We start from the raw sequence: 17311 nt of genomic DNA on the forward strand, positions 1-17311 counted from the left end.
GCATGCTGGCAAAGATAACCACATCAACCTGGAAAGTGGTCCAAGTGTGAAAAGCAAGTAGCAGAATTCAATGTATGGTGTGATCTCATTTTGTTACTATATGTATGTTGTAATATGTAACTGAGTGTGGTGTATGAATCAATTCTACACACACACACACACACACACACACACACACATTTTGAAGGACAGAAAAGAAAATCCTGGAGAACACAGGATTTGTGTTTACAGCACAAAACTGTTTACAGCAGCCACCACTAGGATGGAAAAAAGATGTTTAAGTTTTTTTTTTTAAGATTTATTTATTTATTTGAGAGAGAGAAAAAGAGAATGCTAGCATAGCAGGTAGAGGCAGAGGGAAAGGGAGAAATGGTCTTAAGCAGACTCTGCTTTGACTACAGAGGCTGACCCTAAGACTCGATCTCGTGACCCTGAGTTCAGGACCTGAGCCAAATCTAGAGTAAGATGCTTAACTGACTGTGCCACCCAGGCACCCCAAAAGATGTTTAATTGTATGTGATAGACTTCTGCACTGCACTGTTTGAATTTCTTTTTTTTTTTTTTTAAGATTTTATTTATTTATTAACAGAGAGAGAGCGAGAGAGATCACAAGTAGGCAGAGAGGTAGGCAGAGGGAAAGCAGGCTCCCCACTGAATAGAAATTCCCAATGTGGGGCTCGATCCCAGCACCCCGAGACCATGACCTGAGCCAAAGGCAGAGGCTTAACCCACTGAGCCACGCAGGCGCCTCTGTTTGAATTTCTTAAATTTAGCACATATTAGATCTGCTTTAACATCCTGGAACTGGGACGGGTCAGGTGGTCAGCCTTCTCCTGGGAGAAGGAGAGGGAGCACGACTCTAGGAAGGAGGCGTGCGTTGGGGGGCAGTGCTCCAACCACAATGCAGTGGGGTCTGTGGAAGGATTCCCTGTGACAGGGATCCTAGCAGTCTACACCTCTCTCCTCCAGCACTGGGCCGGGGCTGCACATAGCTCTCGGGGACTGTGCTCCTCAGAGCAGCTCCTCGGCTCTCCCGGAGACAAGGCGCGTGACTGTTACGCACTGTGCAAGTCTGGACAGAATTGAGGGCATGCGGTTTCTTCATTCTGGGATACCTACTAATAACCAAGCTGGTAGCAATAAGAAAGCTCACTACTTGCTTGCCTTTCCATGTGCTATGTGGCCTGTATCATCTCGTCTTATCCCAGTCAGAGTCCCATAAAGTCGGTAGTTCCAACATTTTTTTTTTTTTTTTAGATTTTATTTATTTATTTGACAGACAGAGATCGTAAGTAGACAGAGAGGCAGGCAGAGAGAGAGAGGAGGAAGCAGGCTCCCTGCTGAGCAGAGAGCCCGATGCGGGACTGGATCCCAGGACCCTGAGATCATGACCTGAGCCGAAGGCAGCGGCTTAACCACTGAGCCACACAGGCGCCCCCCAACATTTTTTTTTAAAACGTTAAAAAAAATTTTTTTTTTTTTAATTTATTTGACAGAAAGAAAGATCACAAGTAGGCAGACGGGCAGGCATAGAGACATTGAGGGGAGGGGGGAAGCAGACTTCCTGCTGAGCAGGGCTCGATCCCAGGATCCCGGGATCACGACCCGAGGCGGAGGCAGAGGTTTTAACCCACTGAGCCACCCAGGCGCCCCGATGGTTCCGACTTTTAATTCCATTTTACAAATAAGGAAACTGAAGCTCCAAAGGGACATAGAACTTCCTGACATTCTCAAAGCCACAGAGGGCAGATGCCACATCCAAACCCACGCACTCTGACTCCGAAATCTACCTCCGAGCACCATGCAGTGATTTCTTAGTGACCCACAAGGCAAGGAGGCACAAGTGGGTTTGGGGCACATGTCCTCTTCATAGTCACCATTATCTTGACTGCAAAGGTTTCACGAGAAGAAATTGGGGTCTGGTGTGAGGATGTCAGTGACTTGAGGCTGTGGAGCTGGATTGTCACTGGGCGGCAATGCCCGATCCTCCCCAGGAGCTGGTTACCACCCACAGCTAAAGAAAAGGTGGAAAATAAGAATCCTAGTCCCGTATGTGGCTCAGCTGGCCATAGGTTTTACATAGTTATAAAAGGTCAACTGTGAATAATGACATAACCAAATGACCTATTGCTGTGCTCAGAGGAAGGGAGTGGAGATGATGCCCAGAGGAGTGAAAGAACTTGTCTCCCAGGGCAGAAATCAAGAATTGTTCCTAAAACGGGGGGTGCCTGGGGGCCTCAGTCAGTCAAGCATCTGCCTTTGGCTCAGGCTGCGATCCCGGGGTCCTGGGATAGAGCCCCGCATCGGGCTCCTGGCTTGGCAGGGAGCCTGCTTCTCTTTCTCTCTCTGCCTGCTGCTCCCCGTGTTTGTGCTCTCTCTCTCGTGTCAAATAAGTAAATAAAATAAAATAAAATAAAAAGAGAAATAAAGAAAAGAGTTTAATAAGAAAAAAATTAAGTAAAACCCAAAGCGAAAGCAAGAAGGACAATTTTGGCCTCAGGGTATGGTGAGACAGAGCGGAACAGGATTTGCTCAGAGAACAGGGGCCTGAGAGATGGGGTGTCCCTTGTCAGTGGAACAGAGACAGCTGAGGAGGCCTGAACTGAGGCAACGGCTGGGCAGGGACATGGCAAGAATGGTGGCTTCACGTGGGACTGATGAAGATATGAGAAGGCGGGAGAGTTAAAAAAAGAAAAACAACAATAAAGGAGCAAAGAAAAGAAAGTGTGGTCGTTCCACAGAAAAGGTCATGCTCTTCTGAAATCTCCTGCCCTTTGTTGGGGGGAAATGACCAAATGGGCCCTTTGGTTACACAACTGTAAAACGCAGGTGTGGTCCCTCCACCAAATGGCAAATTTCCACCATGAGGGCCGGTGTGTCATTGAGCAGTATGAATTGTTGGACTCGACCATCCACTGTGAGGCCCACACATTGGACTTTGGGGACGTTGCAGCCTGAGGCCCTGAGGGACATGACGCGACACCAGCCTCTGTGGAGAACAAGGGGCCTACATATGTAGATATATCAAAGGTCTCGGGACAGTGTGTGTTCTTCCAGACTCCTGGGAACTGCACACCCAGAGACCCACAAGGAATCCAGGTAGGAGGAGGGAACAGGCCTGGGTCAGGGCTGTGTCTCTCTGGAAAGATAACTTCCTACCCCTGAGGAAATGGAGCAAACCCAGAGCTTGGGCCCAGAGAGGCCAAGGCCTCCACGGACTGGCCTGCTAGTTCCCTCCTCCACAATGACCCGCCTCCTCCAGGAAGCATTTCCCCGGGAGCTCACCAACTCACACCTTGCCTTACATAAGCGGCTTCTTAGCGCTCTGACCTCCAGATGTGTAGTCTATGAAGGACAGCCCAGCCCCTGTCTAAGCGGTAGGTACATGACACAGGGGCAAAAGCCCAGCCATTGGCATCCAAGGCCTGGGTGTGAATCCCAGCTTTTCCAAGAGCTAGTTGTGTGGACTTCTTGAGGCTATTGGTTCACTGGGAAGATTAGGATTGAAAAACTCACTTCCTGGAGTTGTGAGGCTTAAAGCTGCTGCCATGGGTTAAGCAATGGTCCCAAGGGGGATGAGACTCAGAGGCTGGGGCAGGGTTGGCGAGAGTGGGGTGTTGGTAACCCTCTTGGGGGACAGGCCGGGAGTGATTCTTGCCAAGGTGGGAAGTTGGACTGGACACTTCCGGTGACTGCTCTGAACCAGGTCATCCTTACATCACTCTTGCCCAGGGACCCTGAGCCCCTCTGGCCCCAGTGTCTCCCATAGGTCTCTCCAGCTGGAGAAGAGGCTGCTGCCAGTAAGGATCTCTAGGAAACAAAATTCTGGCCATTAGGTCTATTCAGATGGAGAAACAGGTCTGCTCGCTGTCCTGCTTCAGATGGGCCTTTGAACTCTCTCTGTGTGCCTCTGTCTCGGCCTCTCTTTGTCTGTCTCTCTCTCTGTGGATTCAGGTGACACATGCCTCCTCCTACACTGGTCGTGCATCATCCTTGGCTGCCCCTGTGCCATGTGGCTGTGCCACTAGGGTCTCCAGCCAAAGTGCATCATTGTCCACACGGCTCCCCACCCCCTGATGCTGACCTTCCCGGGGCCAGGAGTCTCACCAACACCCTCTCCCACCTTCCAGTTTCTTCCATCTTCACAACAAGCCCGAGACAAATGTCCAGGAGAGACAATCATCTCCATTTTAGAGATGAACCCACTGACCCAAAGAGGTGGAGGTGCTCACCATGCTTGCGTGCTTGGCCTCCTCGTCAGCATCCTCTCCTCTTCTGAAATCACCTTCCAGAAGCCAGATCAGCCTTGTGATTTCCTCCATCCAGACCTTTCTGGTCATTCCGCCGTGCCCACCACATAAAGAGGCCTTGGTGGACCTTTCCTGGTGGTCACACCCATGTCCCTCCTGGCACGTTCCGCTGTGGCCCATCAGCCCACCCACTGTCCACCCAGTCGTGAGTTTCTTCACCTCGTGATGTCACTCACCTTGTGTTTTCTGCCTGGGTTTTCCTCCTCCTCCTTCTTCATTTATTTATCTACAAAAGAGGTGGGCAGGGGCAGAAGGAGAAGGAGAGAGAATCTCAAGCAGACTCCGTGCTGAGCACAGAGCCTGATGGCAGGGCCTGATCTCACGACCCTGAGATCATGACCTGAGCCGAAATCAGGAGTCCGACGCTCAACCGACTGTGTCACCCGGGAGCCCTTCACCCCTCCTTCTTTGAATATCAAAGTTGGCTCATCTACCAAGATCCAGCTCGGTGCCTCCACCTCTGCTATTTCGGGGTCTCACCCCTGCTATTTCTTGATAGGCATTAACTGCTTCTTTCTCAGCACTCGCTGAGCACTTAGCATTTACATCTCCTGACCCATTGATTCATTTTGCTTGAAGCCGCTGGTGGTCTGTGCAAGTTAGTCTCCCCGGATCTGTGAGCAACCTGAGAGCCAGAACCCCAAGTTAGTTCTCTTTGCTCTGTGACCTTAAAAAGTAACTTGACCTTTTATGGTCTATAAATTGGGGATAACACCAGCTTTTCCTGGTTGGGGTGAGGATTAAACAAATCACGCAGCCCCGTGCCCACAAGGCCCACTCGTAGAAACTTGGGGAAGGGTAACTCTGAAGCGAGTCAGTCAGAACCCGGTAGGGCTGGGGCCCTGAGCTGCTGTCACCCCCTTTCTTCCCCCAAAAGGCGTCAACCAGTCTGGGGAAGTGATATGGTCGTGGGGCTTAAAGGCAGCTCCCTACGGAAATCGCCAACCACCTGTTGCATTAGCATCCTTCGGGGAGTTGGCTGAAAATGCAGAGCGCTGGGCCTCACCCCAGATTTCCCAAATCAGATTTCTGGAGCTGGGGCCCAGGCACCTGTGTTTTGAGCAAGCTTCCCAGGAGATTCGGATGCAACAGCTCCAGTCACACTGGGCTGTAGTAGATGTTGAAGGCAGCAGGAGTGGGGACGCGGCTCCCAGAGCTTCCTCTTTGCTCAGATGCTAGTGGAGGTGGATTTAGGCACTCATGGTGATGACAGCCAGCGCCACCTCCACTCCCCAGCCCGTTTCTCTTCGAGCCCCTGCCCAGGGCCAAACATGGGACTGATCCTCAGTCAGACTCAGTTACGGGATTCACTGGCTCCCCTGCCATTGGCAGTGAACCCGACTCAGCCTGGGTGCTCAGCAAACATTTACAGCTGACCTTCCCTGGAGCCAACTCTGGCAGGAGAGGGAGAACCCAGCCTGCTGCTCTCTCCCCACAGACCCAACATTGGGTTGCCAGACTGGCCCCATGAGGAGGGTGTATATGGGCTGGGCAGAACGGGAACTTGTGGTTTTCAGCCCAGGGAGCCATTCCTCAAGGAAGGGAATCTGAGGGCAGAGAGCTAAATGGCTGCAGACATCCTCCCCACCCCCCCGCCCCGCCCCCAACAAGGAGGAGTAGGCCTGGACACCAGTCAGCCAGAATTTACTGAGCTGAGACCACGCGCTTGGACTGAGAACTCACCCAGGGCTCTAAGCCCCAGCTGCCCATCAGAAGCTCTGAAGAGTTTTCAAAAATACCCATATGCTTGCTCTCACCTCCGACGGAAAGGATGGGAGTCTTTGGAGTAATATCCGGGCATCAGTAATTCTGTGAAGCAACCCAGGCAAATCTGTTTGTGGCTGAAAAGGAAAGACGGCTGAGCTCCCTGGTCCCTTCCTCTCCTTTCTCTTCCCAGTGTTTGCCATCTGGCAGGATCCAGGCAGTTATCATCATGACGGCGAGCCACGGTTAGCGAGCCACGGTTAGCGAGCCACGGTTAGCGAGCCGTGGTTTAGCGAGCCGTGGTTAGCGAGCCAGGCACCACACTGGTTCCTATACATGTAGCCAGGAAAATGCTAGACTTGGGCCCTGCCCTCGTGGGGCCTGGGGGAGGACCCTGCCTCAGCCTCAGAAGGTTGGCAGGGATGAGGGGAGGCTTTCTGAAGGACACGGAGCCTACACAAAGGTCTGATGGACAGATTGGACAGGTAGGGGTTCGCCGAGGAAGGCAGGCTGGGAGGAGGGGGGCGGGCAGTGGGCGAGCACGTGCGAAGCCCCGAAGCAAGAGAGAGCTTGGTCCGTGGAAGGGGTGAAGGGAGGTGGGTGTCCCCTGCATGGTGGAGGGGGGGATTCCCACGGGAGGGAAGAGCAGTGGGAGACGCAGTCAGGCCTCGATGGTAAAGAAGTTTGTAAGCCGTCGAAGGAGGCCCGTTTTGGTCCTAAAAATAAGAAGCCAGTGATGAAATTGTAAGATGGGAGAGTGGAGGCTGGCACGCTCGGATTCGTGTTGCGTTTGCTGCTGGGGCAGAGGGCCCTGGAGGTGGGTAGGGCGAGGCAGGGTGGCCAGTGGGTCGGCAGCACACACAGCAGCGGGGCGCGGAAGAGGAGAAGGGAGAGGATGGGTCTAGTTCGAGGCTTGTTGAGTCTGAGGATTAAAAATGGTTCCGGTGACAACTGTTCCCAGCAGGCACAGGAAGATAATCAGGGAGGCATGGAGGAATGGGACTGAGATGTCCAGGGACCCCCGTGTAGGCTTACCTCCAGCAAGACTCCCCTTGTGACATTGGACAGGCCCCTCGCTTCTCAGGGACCCTCTTGTAATAAGAGGGATTGGTCTTCTGTGGGCCTTAGAGGCCCAATCCTCACCAACAGGGCTCCTGGGATTGCATGTCAACCTCCCTCAGGGGAAAAGGGCTGTTGTGCTTGGTCCTGCCCTCCAGGATGTTAAGCAGGAAGGGGTCTGTGCCCAAGGGAGCGGGTGAAGTGCAAACAACTCAGTTGGCAGCAGCGCCCTGTTCCTCCGGCAGAGCCTGGGTCTGGGAGGGAAGCTCCAGTCGGTCCCCAGGCAACTCCCTCCTCAGACCCAGGAGGCCCAGAGTGGAGCCCGGGTGCCAGGGCCACTGAGAGCAGGGCCCGGCCAAGTCCTGCCCCTGCTCCTTCCCATGTCTCCTCCTCCTTGTCTCCCTCTCCTGCATGCCCCAGGTTTGCGATGGCCAGCCTTGGGGGGCGGAAAAGGGACACCCAACTAAATCTGAGTTTCAGGCAAACACCAAACACTTTTTTTTTTTTTTAAGATTTTATTTATTTATTTGACAGAGAGAGATCACAAGTAGGCAGAGAGGCATGCAGAGAAAGAGGAGGAAGCAGGCTCCATGCTGAGCAGACAGCCTGATGCGGGGCTTGATCCCAGGACCCTGAGATCATGACCCGAGCTGAAGGCAGAGGCTTTAACCCACTGAGCCACCAGGGCACCCCACCAAACACTTTTTTAATATCAGCATGCCTGGGTAGTGTTGGGAACTTACTTATAATAAGATCTAAATTTGGCCTTTAAGTAAAATTCAAATTTAACTGGGCATCTGTATGTATTTTATCTGGCAGTCCTACCCACAGAAGACTTCAGGAGCCCGCAGATAATCCCAGAAGGGAAGGGTTGGCGCCTCCCGCCCCTCCCCCCACCAGGCTCCTCTTGCTCCAGCTTGAGGCCCGTGAGAACGCGTCATTCCCTGGGTCCTTTGCCAGATGTTAGGGCTGGCTTTGGAGCCAGGGTATCTTTAGAAAGGTGTCGCGTCTAATTAACCTAATAAGTAGGTTGTGAGCTCTGACCGGAACCAGCGGAGGAATCACCCTGACAGATGGGGAGGAGTGGGTCATGCCTGCAGCAGGCGCCGGCCGGCAGACAGCTGGCTGTGGCCTGCGGAAGAGCTAATAGGCGGCCTTGACTTCGCATCAGATACAGGGCAAGAAGAAGTCACCCCAACATCATATTAGCAATGACAATAACTGCCATTTATGGAGCCCTTGCCGTGTGCCACGCTCCGAGCAAGAATTATCTCATTTAATTCTCACATCAACTCTAGAAGGCAAAAACTATTATTATCCCCATTGAACAGACAACAACATGACAAAACTGAGGCCCTAAGAGGTTGAGTAACCTGCCCAAGTAAACACAGCTAGAAAGGGGTAGAGATGAAGATTCAAACCCAGCCACTCGGACTCCAGAGTCTGTGCTTTTGGTCCATCACCTCCATTCCTTCTCCAACCCTTAGGAATCCCTAAGCCATTCGGAGAACGATACACAGGCCACGAGATGGAAGGAAATCCACTCGCTCCTTCTACCAACCTGGAATCATTTTCTGTGTTTGAAACACACCTGCCTCCCCTGGCTTCAGAGAAACGGTAGTCTGGTGGGAGAAAAAGAGGTCAATACATTATTGTTCAAGAAACGAAACAAAAATATGTTCAATGAAGCAGCATAAATGCTAGAACGTGACGTTACCATCAAGAAAGGCAGTGAGTGTAGATGGTGGTCAGAAGCCTGGGCCCCCGAGCCAGGCTGCTTGATCACAAAGCCTCCCTTTCCTGGATGTGTGCCTTTGGGTAGGTTACTTAGTTTCTCCAGGCCTCAGTTTCCCTGTCTGCAAAATGGGAATAAAATCGCCCATCCTGCGATTGTAAAGTTGAATAAATTAACGTTTGAAAAGTGCTAGACAGTGCTCAGCACCTAGGGAGCCGTTCATTCCACAAATACCTGCAGAGCGTCTGCAAGGTGCCAAACACTGGTCTAGGCTACTGAGGCGCATCCGTGAGCCTGCCTTTGTGGTTTATGCTGCTCCTTACATTCTAAAGGCAGTTATTTTTAAATGAACTATTATTGGGTAAGTAATGTTAACTGTTAGCATTTTCAAATTGGTATTTTTAAATGATCTGTTTTGGGGACTCCCGGGGGGCTCAGTCTGTCTAGTATTGGACTCTTGATTTCAGCTCGGGTCATGATCTCAGGGTTGGGAGATGGGGTTCTGAGTCAGGCCCCCATGCATGGAGCCTGCTTAAGAGTCTCTCTCTGCCCCTTCCCATTTCACCTCTCAAAAAGAAATAATATTAAAAATGAAATGATCTGTTATTATTTAATAAATCTTGCCCTGTTGATTGTGAAAGGGCATGAAGCAGGGAGAGATTTAATCCCCTGAGTTGGCACAGACATTTCCTGTGGTTTCAGAGATGGGTGGGTGACTTTATTGACTTCTCCCCCCCCCCCCCCCACTCTGGGGTTGAGGCTCCTGGTAACCTTCCAGCCTCGAGGCAGACCAGGCAGTCCCTGGAAAGCTGCAGGTCACCTGGGTCTGCCAGCACCAGAGTCCGCCAGCAGCTACTGGGTGGGCAGGAAAACACGGGGCTGAGCAGATGGGAACTGGGCTTTTTCTGAGAATCCCCTGTGAAGCTCTGGCCCGAGAGGAAAGCCTGGCCCTAAGTGGGTGACTAACGTTCGTAAAAGTTAATGCGGCCACAGAACTGAGTGTTGGAACAGGGGCGGAAATCGGCCCCAGCGTTTGGCAGCTCCGAGGAGCTGCCAGCTCAAAACAGGGCTCCAGACACGGGCCTGTGACACTCCGAAGCTCGACAGACTTCTAGGAACTCCTACCCCAAGCTTGGCCTCCCGCCCTGCCCCCCAGTCCTGGCACACACCTGTTGAGGGAGAGAATGACTTCTGATTTGTCACCTGTCATGCTGCCCGCCTGCTCCTGAGGGTGGGGAGGGCCCCCGAAGCCTGGTGGGAAAACCGAAGCTGTTGGGAAGATTACAAGGGGACCAGCCGGGGCCGGGGGGGGGGGGCGGCAGGTGTGCCCAGGGGAGCCCCAAGAACAGGTGCTGCATTCTCACGTTCTCGCAGTGCCGAGGGAAGGAGCCTCTGGATGAGAGCAGGGATGTCACGTGTCCAGCTGGGTGGCCACGTCCCCCAGCCCATATGTGGGGCACGGGTGCCTGTGGCCCTGCGGTGGCGTGGGTGGGTAAGGTGGCTCATTTGTTGTCAGCGAGGGCCGAGGAGACCCCTAGGACTGCTTTTGTGTGGAGACACACAGCGAATACTGGCTCAGGGAAGGCTTCTGGTTAAGGAGGAAAAGGGGGAATTCTGGCCAGCGGTGGCGGGTCCCCGCACATGTGTAACATGGTTGTGTGCCACATCTACTTTACATGTCTGGGTGCCCGTGTCTGTGTCCATCTCTGGGTGGGTCTGGGGGCACATGTCTTGGTGCCTGCTGTCCAGAAGTCTGGGTACATACACGAATATGGCTGTGTGTCGAGCTGGAGTGGGCAGGAAGGAACTCTACCTGGCAAGGCTGAGAAGGTCAATTCTGGAAGGTCTTCTCCCAGCTGGACCCCTCATGGAGCGCACCCTTGAGTCTGTCCCTGCTGCTGTCTGGGCATCTCCCTCTACCCCCGTCCCCCCCCCCCCCAAAGAGCCTGTCAGTCAAGCTGCACTAGCTGGTACTGGTGACCTGGGTGTGCTGCGTTCCCGGGGGCGTGGCCTGCAGTGGGACAAGATCTGGGACTCAGGGAGCCTCCGTGGATTGGCGGCGGAGTCATGAGATGCACCCCATGACTGGCTAATTGGTCCCTTAGCACCAAGCTCAGGCATCATCGTCCTGGCACTGAGGCCCCGGCTGCCTGCCACTCCCTCTCCACCAGGCTGGGCCAGGGATGGAAAGAGAAGCTCTGTCAGCCCCTGAGCCCACCCAAGCACCAGCCACACCAGGGGATAAAGCTTGGCCCTATGGTTTTGGCCTGCTCTGACCACTTCCTGCTAGAGGCAAGCGCTTGTGCTCTCTGATCTCACGGTGAAACATTGTTTCCAGAGAAGCTGCCCAGCACGGCTATTAGCGGGGAAGGAGTCAAAGTCGGTGGCTATCCTTGAATCTGGTCTGCAAAACAAACCACAAAAATCCACGCCACCCACCCATGCTCAGACCTCCTTGCTCTTCATCACTCCCTCTCATTCCCACCAGTTGTCCTTTTGGGGAAACTCTAGCACAGTTCTGTCCATTGGAACTTTCTGCAGTGATGCAAATATCCTTTATCTGTGCAATCCAATATGGTAGCCACCAGCCACACGTGGCTACTGAGTACCTGAAACAGGGCCAGTGTTATTGAGGAACTGGGTTTTTAATTTTATTTTGTTTGGGACAGCATAGCTCCAGGGAACCAATTCCTAGCGAAGGGACTAAAAACGGCGTCATCCAGATACATGCTTGGACACCATACTAACAGTAAAACCCTTCCGTGTCCATTGGTGCCCACGAACCTCACAGCAACTCTGCCAGGCGTGGGCAGGAACCACTCACCCCACTGCACAGAGGGTCCAGGAACGTGCCCACGGTCTCCTTGCCCACAGGCCAAGGGCAGGCTGGAGCCCAGGTCTCCTCATTCTGAAAATAGGGCTTGTTCCTTCACGAGCCTCATCGCAGCTGACCTGCAGTCGGGCACTGACAGCTCAGCCACAAACAATGACTTATGCTGGAATTTCAGACCCAGGCTTGACCTGTGCAGAAGAGGGTTAAGGTATGATAGATGGAAGGGTCATTGGAACTTAAATTTCTCCCTTCATTCGTAGATAAGAAGAGAAGAATAAGGATATGTATGGGGGGGGGGGGACACTTACATTCCAGGCACTATGTAAGTCTCTTAGAAACATTATCTCATTTACCTTCACAAGGGCAGGTAGTATTCTTCCCATTTTACAGATAAGCAGATGGAGGCTCAGAGAGGTGGCTTGACTTGTTCAAGGTCACACAGCAAACAAGGGGCAGAGGTGGGCTTTGAACCAGGTACTTGGGCACTGAAGGTTTGTCTTCTGCTAGCACCTGGCTTGGAAGGAAGACCTAGTGCAGACTGAAGCTGACTGGTGGGAGTCGGACAGCACGTTGAACTGCTCTCCCACTGTGTGCGGAGCTCTGGCCAAGGCTCCTGGTGGAGTGGGGGTGGGATAGGGAACAACAAGGAATCCCTTGGCCCTGGCTCCAGGGAACCTGGTGCTGCCAGGGCTCTGGAAACAGACACAAGTGAGTCAGTTAATGCACTGAACAAAGGCCTGGGTGAGCCTCTCTGGTCCACCTGGAACAGCTTCTCTGATGAAGAGAGAAGCACCTTGGTCCGTGATTCACCTGGCAGTGGATGCTTTCATTCAGCACTTCCAAGGGCCAGGTTCCTGACCAATTTCTGTTTCCAATCTCTATTGTAAGTAACAAAGCACCCCAAGTCTTAGTGGCTTATGACAACAGTCATTTGTCCACAATGCTGCAGCATGGACAGAGCGTGAGGAGACGCCACATCTCCGGGCACCTGAGAGGCCCAGTACCTGCTGGGCGCCCTCCAGGCCGGTGCTTTTCCTCCCCTTGCCTGGGGTCGTGCGTGGGGCTGCACCCAGCTGGCAGGGGTGGCCTGGATGGACGCTGGGATGACTGGGCTTCTCTCCCTCACCATCAGGGTCACCTCCTCTCCTCGTGGTTTTGCCAGCAGAAGAGCTGGACTTCTTAGCTGGAAGCTCAGGGCTCATAGGAAGCTTCCAGGCCTGAATAATGGGGTCATCTTGTTTTTCCCCCAGTTGCTCAGAGGTGACAGTGGCTCCTCTGGTCAGTGGAAAAGCAGGGCCTGACACTTGTAGAAGCAGGATAAAGCAGCCCTGGGGGGAAGCTGCTCAGAGGCCTGGCCCTGACAATGACCGTAGGTCCTGGTGGTCAAACACAAGGAGGCCAAACACAACTCTGGACCTGGGCTCTGAGGTTCAAAGCACACTTACAACCTTTTAGGCTGTAACTTTTAGGTACCTCTGTTTTCTCCTCTGCCCGATGAAGATGAAATGGTGCTTAGCCCCTGTTTTCATAAGAGTTAAGTGAGAAAATTACATGGAAAGCACCTGTGTCCAGTGCGTGGTGAACGCTCCTCGGTTTCTGCTCTTACTGTCAATATGTGCTCCCCGTAGGCCAGGCATCCGACTCCCTCAAGAGCTGGGAGGGCACCTCAGCAGGACGGAACCAAGGCTGACCCCACTGCCACCCTCAGCCCCCTCCCAGCCCTGGGAGGGCAGCCGGAGCCACAGTGTGAGCTCACACAAGTGCCCCGTTGCTGAGCACCTCGTCCTCACCCCCTCCGGTCAGGGCCTCTGTACCTGGACCCCAGTCTGGGGGACGTCCACGGGAGACCACGGTCCTCCAGAAGCCGGGTCCTAATGACCTCACAGTCCTCGCCGCGTGCTGCAGAGCTGGAAGGGTCTGACTCAGAAGGAAAGGAGGCTGCCACAGAGTGTGGGGGTCATGTCCCTTTCCAAAATCGGACTGGTGGTTTGGTGTTAAGCTCACACCATTTCTCACAGGACCCCGAGGCAAATTTAGGGAGCATCCGACACCTTGGAATATGGGGGGCAGGGGAGGTGCTCATCTAGTTAGCTAATCAGCCATATTTGCTGTCCATTCTTTTCTTTACTCCACAGAGATTACCTGAGCACACGTGCCAGGCACTGTTCTAGACAGGAGACTGAGGGAACAGGCCTCATAAAAGCAGACGCCAAGAGAAGGGTGCCTGTGCCTGTGAGTGGGCAGCCTCTTTGTGGCCTTGAGTCTGGTCCCCACCCGTGCCTGGCCCAGGGACAGAGCACAAGAACTCCTCAGTCAGACTCCACTCCCGGCTCTGCCTCTTACTCACTGACTAGCAAACTGGCTCAACTCTCTGAGTCTCAGTATCCTCATCTGTGAAGTGGGAGCACATTTGGGAGGACCAAGGAAGCAACAGCCAGAAAGGAGCAGGGCTGTGGCAGACGCCTTCCAGCACACTCCAAACGGCCTCTGTCCACCCTCTGTCCCCATCTGCCATCAGCACAGCCCCACCTCCTCAGGCTGGAACCTTGCCCTGCCATCCCACTTCCTGGGGCTACACACAGTTTTGCTGACAATAGGCAAGTCACCTTCTGGCCCCAATGGATGCTAGAGACCTTTCCTGTAGGCCATTTGCCCCCTGAGGCCTGAGGTCACGGAGATCTTACAACCTGAGATCAGAGACAGAAGAGGGGGAGGGGGCAGGGACCATATATCGGGGACCTGTCCCAGCTGTTAGCAGGGATTCCTTCCCAGCCAAGAACAGATGGGCCCAGCCTTCCAGAGTCAGATCCAATCGATGGAGCACCTGGGGTGGGAGCCAACACCAAGGGTGAGGAATTCGTGTGACCCCATCATCTCCTGTCAGGAGACTCCCACGCTCCTCTTCCTGCAGCTGGGAAACGAAGTAACAGGTCATTCTGAGGGGCGACTGCTGACAGGCCCTTCTGTAACATTTATTTAGAACTGGCAGCCCTTCTGCCTTCCAGAAGGGGCCAAGGGAATGCTCCGACATGTGCGGAACACCTCCCAACTAGCCAGGCCTTCTTGCCGGCACACTTCCACAGAACCCCCACCAGGATGCCCGTTTTTGCGATGAGAAAACTGAGTCTCCGTGAAGTGATTTGCTGAGGTCACCCAGCAAGCCCAAGGCTGGGGAGCACAGGATACCTAGTTCCTCTGACTAGTTCTGAAATGCAGATGTGATGGGACAGGAAGAAAAAAAAACAACAACCATAAAAATGAACTATTAAACGATAGAGCAGCCCTCTTTAACTTCTGGGAGAACCTTCTATGAATAGGATATAATAATGCATTTAGGATGCTGACAAACGCATCAAACCTTTTCTGGAGGGATGCGTAAGAGGCCGTGAAGGGCACAAACCTTTAGGAAGAGGAACTAGAATCAGGGAGGGAGCCATGGGACACTTTGCCTTCGCATTCTATGTCCTTCTATAGCATTTCTGTTCTTTGCAATATGCATTTAAGAAGCAGGAACAAGGGGTTCCTGGGTGGTAAGGGTATGGATCGTTTTTTAATTTTCTTCTTGATTTTTTTCCAAAGTAAAAAAGAAATACGTTACTTAAAAAAAAGGGAAGCTGATGACAGCTAACTGAATCCCCCTCAATTTTTACAAACACACTTATTCATCTAATTAAGAACTCTTAAGGGGCACCTGGTTGGCTTAGCCGGTGGAGCTCACGATTCTCCATCTCGGGGTTGTGAGTTCAAGCCCCACCTTGAGTGTAGAGATCACTTAAAACAAAACAAAACAAAACCAAAAACAAACAAACAAAAAACCTCTTTGTAGGGAAGATCAGAGGGCCTGGGTAATGGGGTAGGATGGAGCCCTGTCCCCATCCTCATCTGGTGTCTGGGAGTGCTGGGCACAGGCAAGGTCTTCCCATCCCAATTGCCATTTTGGTCCAGTGCACAGAGGATAGGACACAGGACACACCCAGGAAGTGTGCACAGAGGATGTGCACACTTCCCTGACCCCCACCACCCAGTCTCGGCCCTCCACACCTCCCATTACTTGGCTCTCTGGTCCACGGTCCAAACTGCCAGCGTTCTTGTGGAGTCCATAAGATGCTATCTTCCCTGTTCCTCGAGGGCAAAGAGAGAGGATGTTGCAATTCTCACATATCTCCCATTCTAGCTCATTGCCACAGAAAGCTGGGGAAACTGGAGAGACTGGAACAGTGAGGCAGGGAGGACTTTAGGGCTTCCTGGAGGAGGTGGACATGCACCGACTCCTGGGGCCCTGCAAGGGGAGAAGGAAGGACCTGAAGAGCTGGCCCCACCTCCCTCTCCCACCTTGTGATCTTCCTGTTGCCCTTCTCACAAAGGCACCCTGGCCTCCTCCTCCCCGTCCTAGAGGGCATAGACCCCAGCTGAGGGCCACTGTGCCTTCCGGTGGGACTGAGAGCACAGCCAGCACGGGGCATGTGCGGAGCTGAATGACCCGATGGTGCCATCTGAACGGCTGGGTTCAGCTGTGTCTGATGCCAGCTCCGTTGGATCTGTTGCAGATCACGGCGGTTCCAGTAGGAATTTTCCGTCACTTGCAACCAGAAGAGTCTTAAGTGGGGTGTCACTGCTCCATCCGCCTGTGCTGTGCCACAGAGCACTGTGTGTTCTAGGTGGAGGCAAAAGAGAGATGCCTTGGGACCTGGGTGGCCAGGAACAGGGGCCACCGACAACAGAGAGATCTGGGCTTGGGCACAGCAGGCTGAGCTCTGGCAGGATGCGCGGAAGGAGATGCCCAGCAACCGGTGAAAGAAGTGTGGGTGCACATCTGGAAGGTGCTGGAGCCTCTGATCCAGAATGGGAGGTGTGGGAGGACGCGAGATCATGGCGGGGTGGGCGTGGGGACACGGTCAGAAGGAAAGAGGACCGAGAAGACAAGGGAGGCCAGGTCACAGGGACTAGGAGTCTTGCTGCAGCAGGAGAACAGTTAGGCATGAAAGGCAACCAAGGCGTAGAAGGGGGGCAAGCTCTGAGCCGCTCTCTCCCTCAGTTTCTTTTTTTGTTGAGTGGGTGCACAGTCTCCCCGCGTTGTCCTGTGACGAGGATGGAGAAGGCATGGCAAGCTCTGAATGCCAGAGCTCGAGAAACAGGAGCTGGCCTCTGTCCAACAGGGGAACAGAGACAGAGTTCACAGCCTGGATGCAGAAGAAGAGCTCCAGAAGGGGTTGCTTCCTTCTGGGCTCCCCGGACCCGGCGCTCACCTGTTGTGTTGAGCGGCCTGTTGCCAACTCTCTCCGTCCAAGACAGTGGGAACCCCTCGAATTGGAACCAAGACTCACTCCCTTTGCACTCCAAAGCCCAGCACGTTGTGGGCGGGCCGGGGGAGCACAGGCTGAGGGGTGGGGGCGGGAGGCAAGGGCTGTCCCTGGCTGACCCTGCAGTGGGGGGGGGGGGGGGGATCAGAGGCGCTGTGGAATTAGGCTCCCCAAAAGTCACTGGTAACTTACTGGCTGTTGGGCCGCACAGGGTTGACCTGGGATCTGCAGCGGCTCCATCTGTCCCTGTCCCTCCACAGGTCACTATCCACCCTCACCCGCCCCCAGCAGGTGAATGGAACTGGGGGACAGGCGGCTGCCAGGTCGCACCCCTCACTGGTCTCCCCAGGGGTGGACCGAACAGCCCTTT

General features: G+C 53.7%; 1 long non-coding RNA gene across 1 annotated transcript; it reads right to left on the minus strand.

Moving 5' to 3' along the window:
- Nucleotides 1-1510: 1510 nt before the first annotated feature.
- LOC309859479 lies at nt 1511-7193 on the minus strand. Its single transcript, XR_014308724.1, has 5 exons — nt 7050-7193; nt 6068-6151; nt 4487-4536; nt 4233-4382; nt 1511-2014 (listed from the first exon to the last, which is right to left on the minus strand). It is a non-coding gene; the product is annotated as an uncharacterized lncRNA (long non-coding RNA).
- Nucleotides 7194-17311: the final 10118 nt, after the last annotated feature.

The sequence above is a fragment of the Mustela nivalis genome (assembly GCF_964662115.1).
Source record: "Mustela nivalis genome assembly, chromosome: 2".
In the NCBI taxonomy this organism is placed as follows: Eukaryota; Metazoa; Chordata; class Mammalia; order Carnivora; family Mustelidae; genus Mustela; species Mustela nivalis.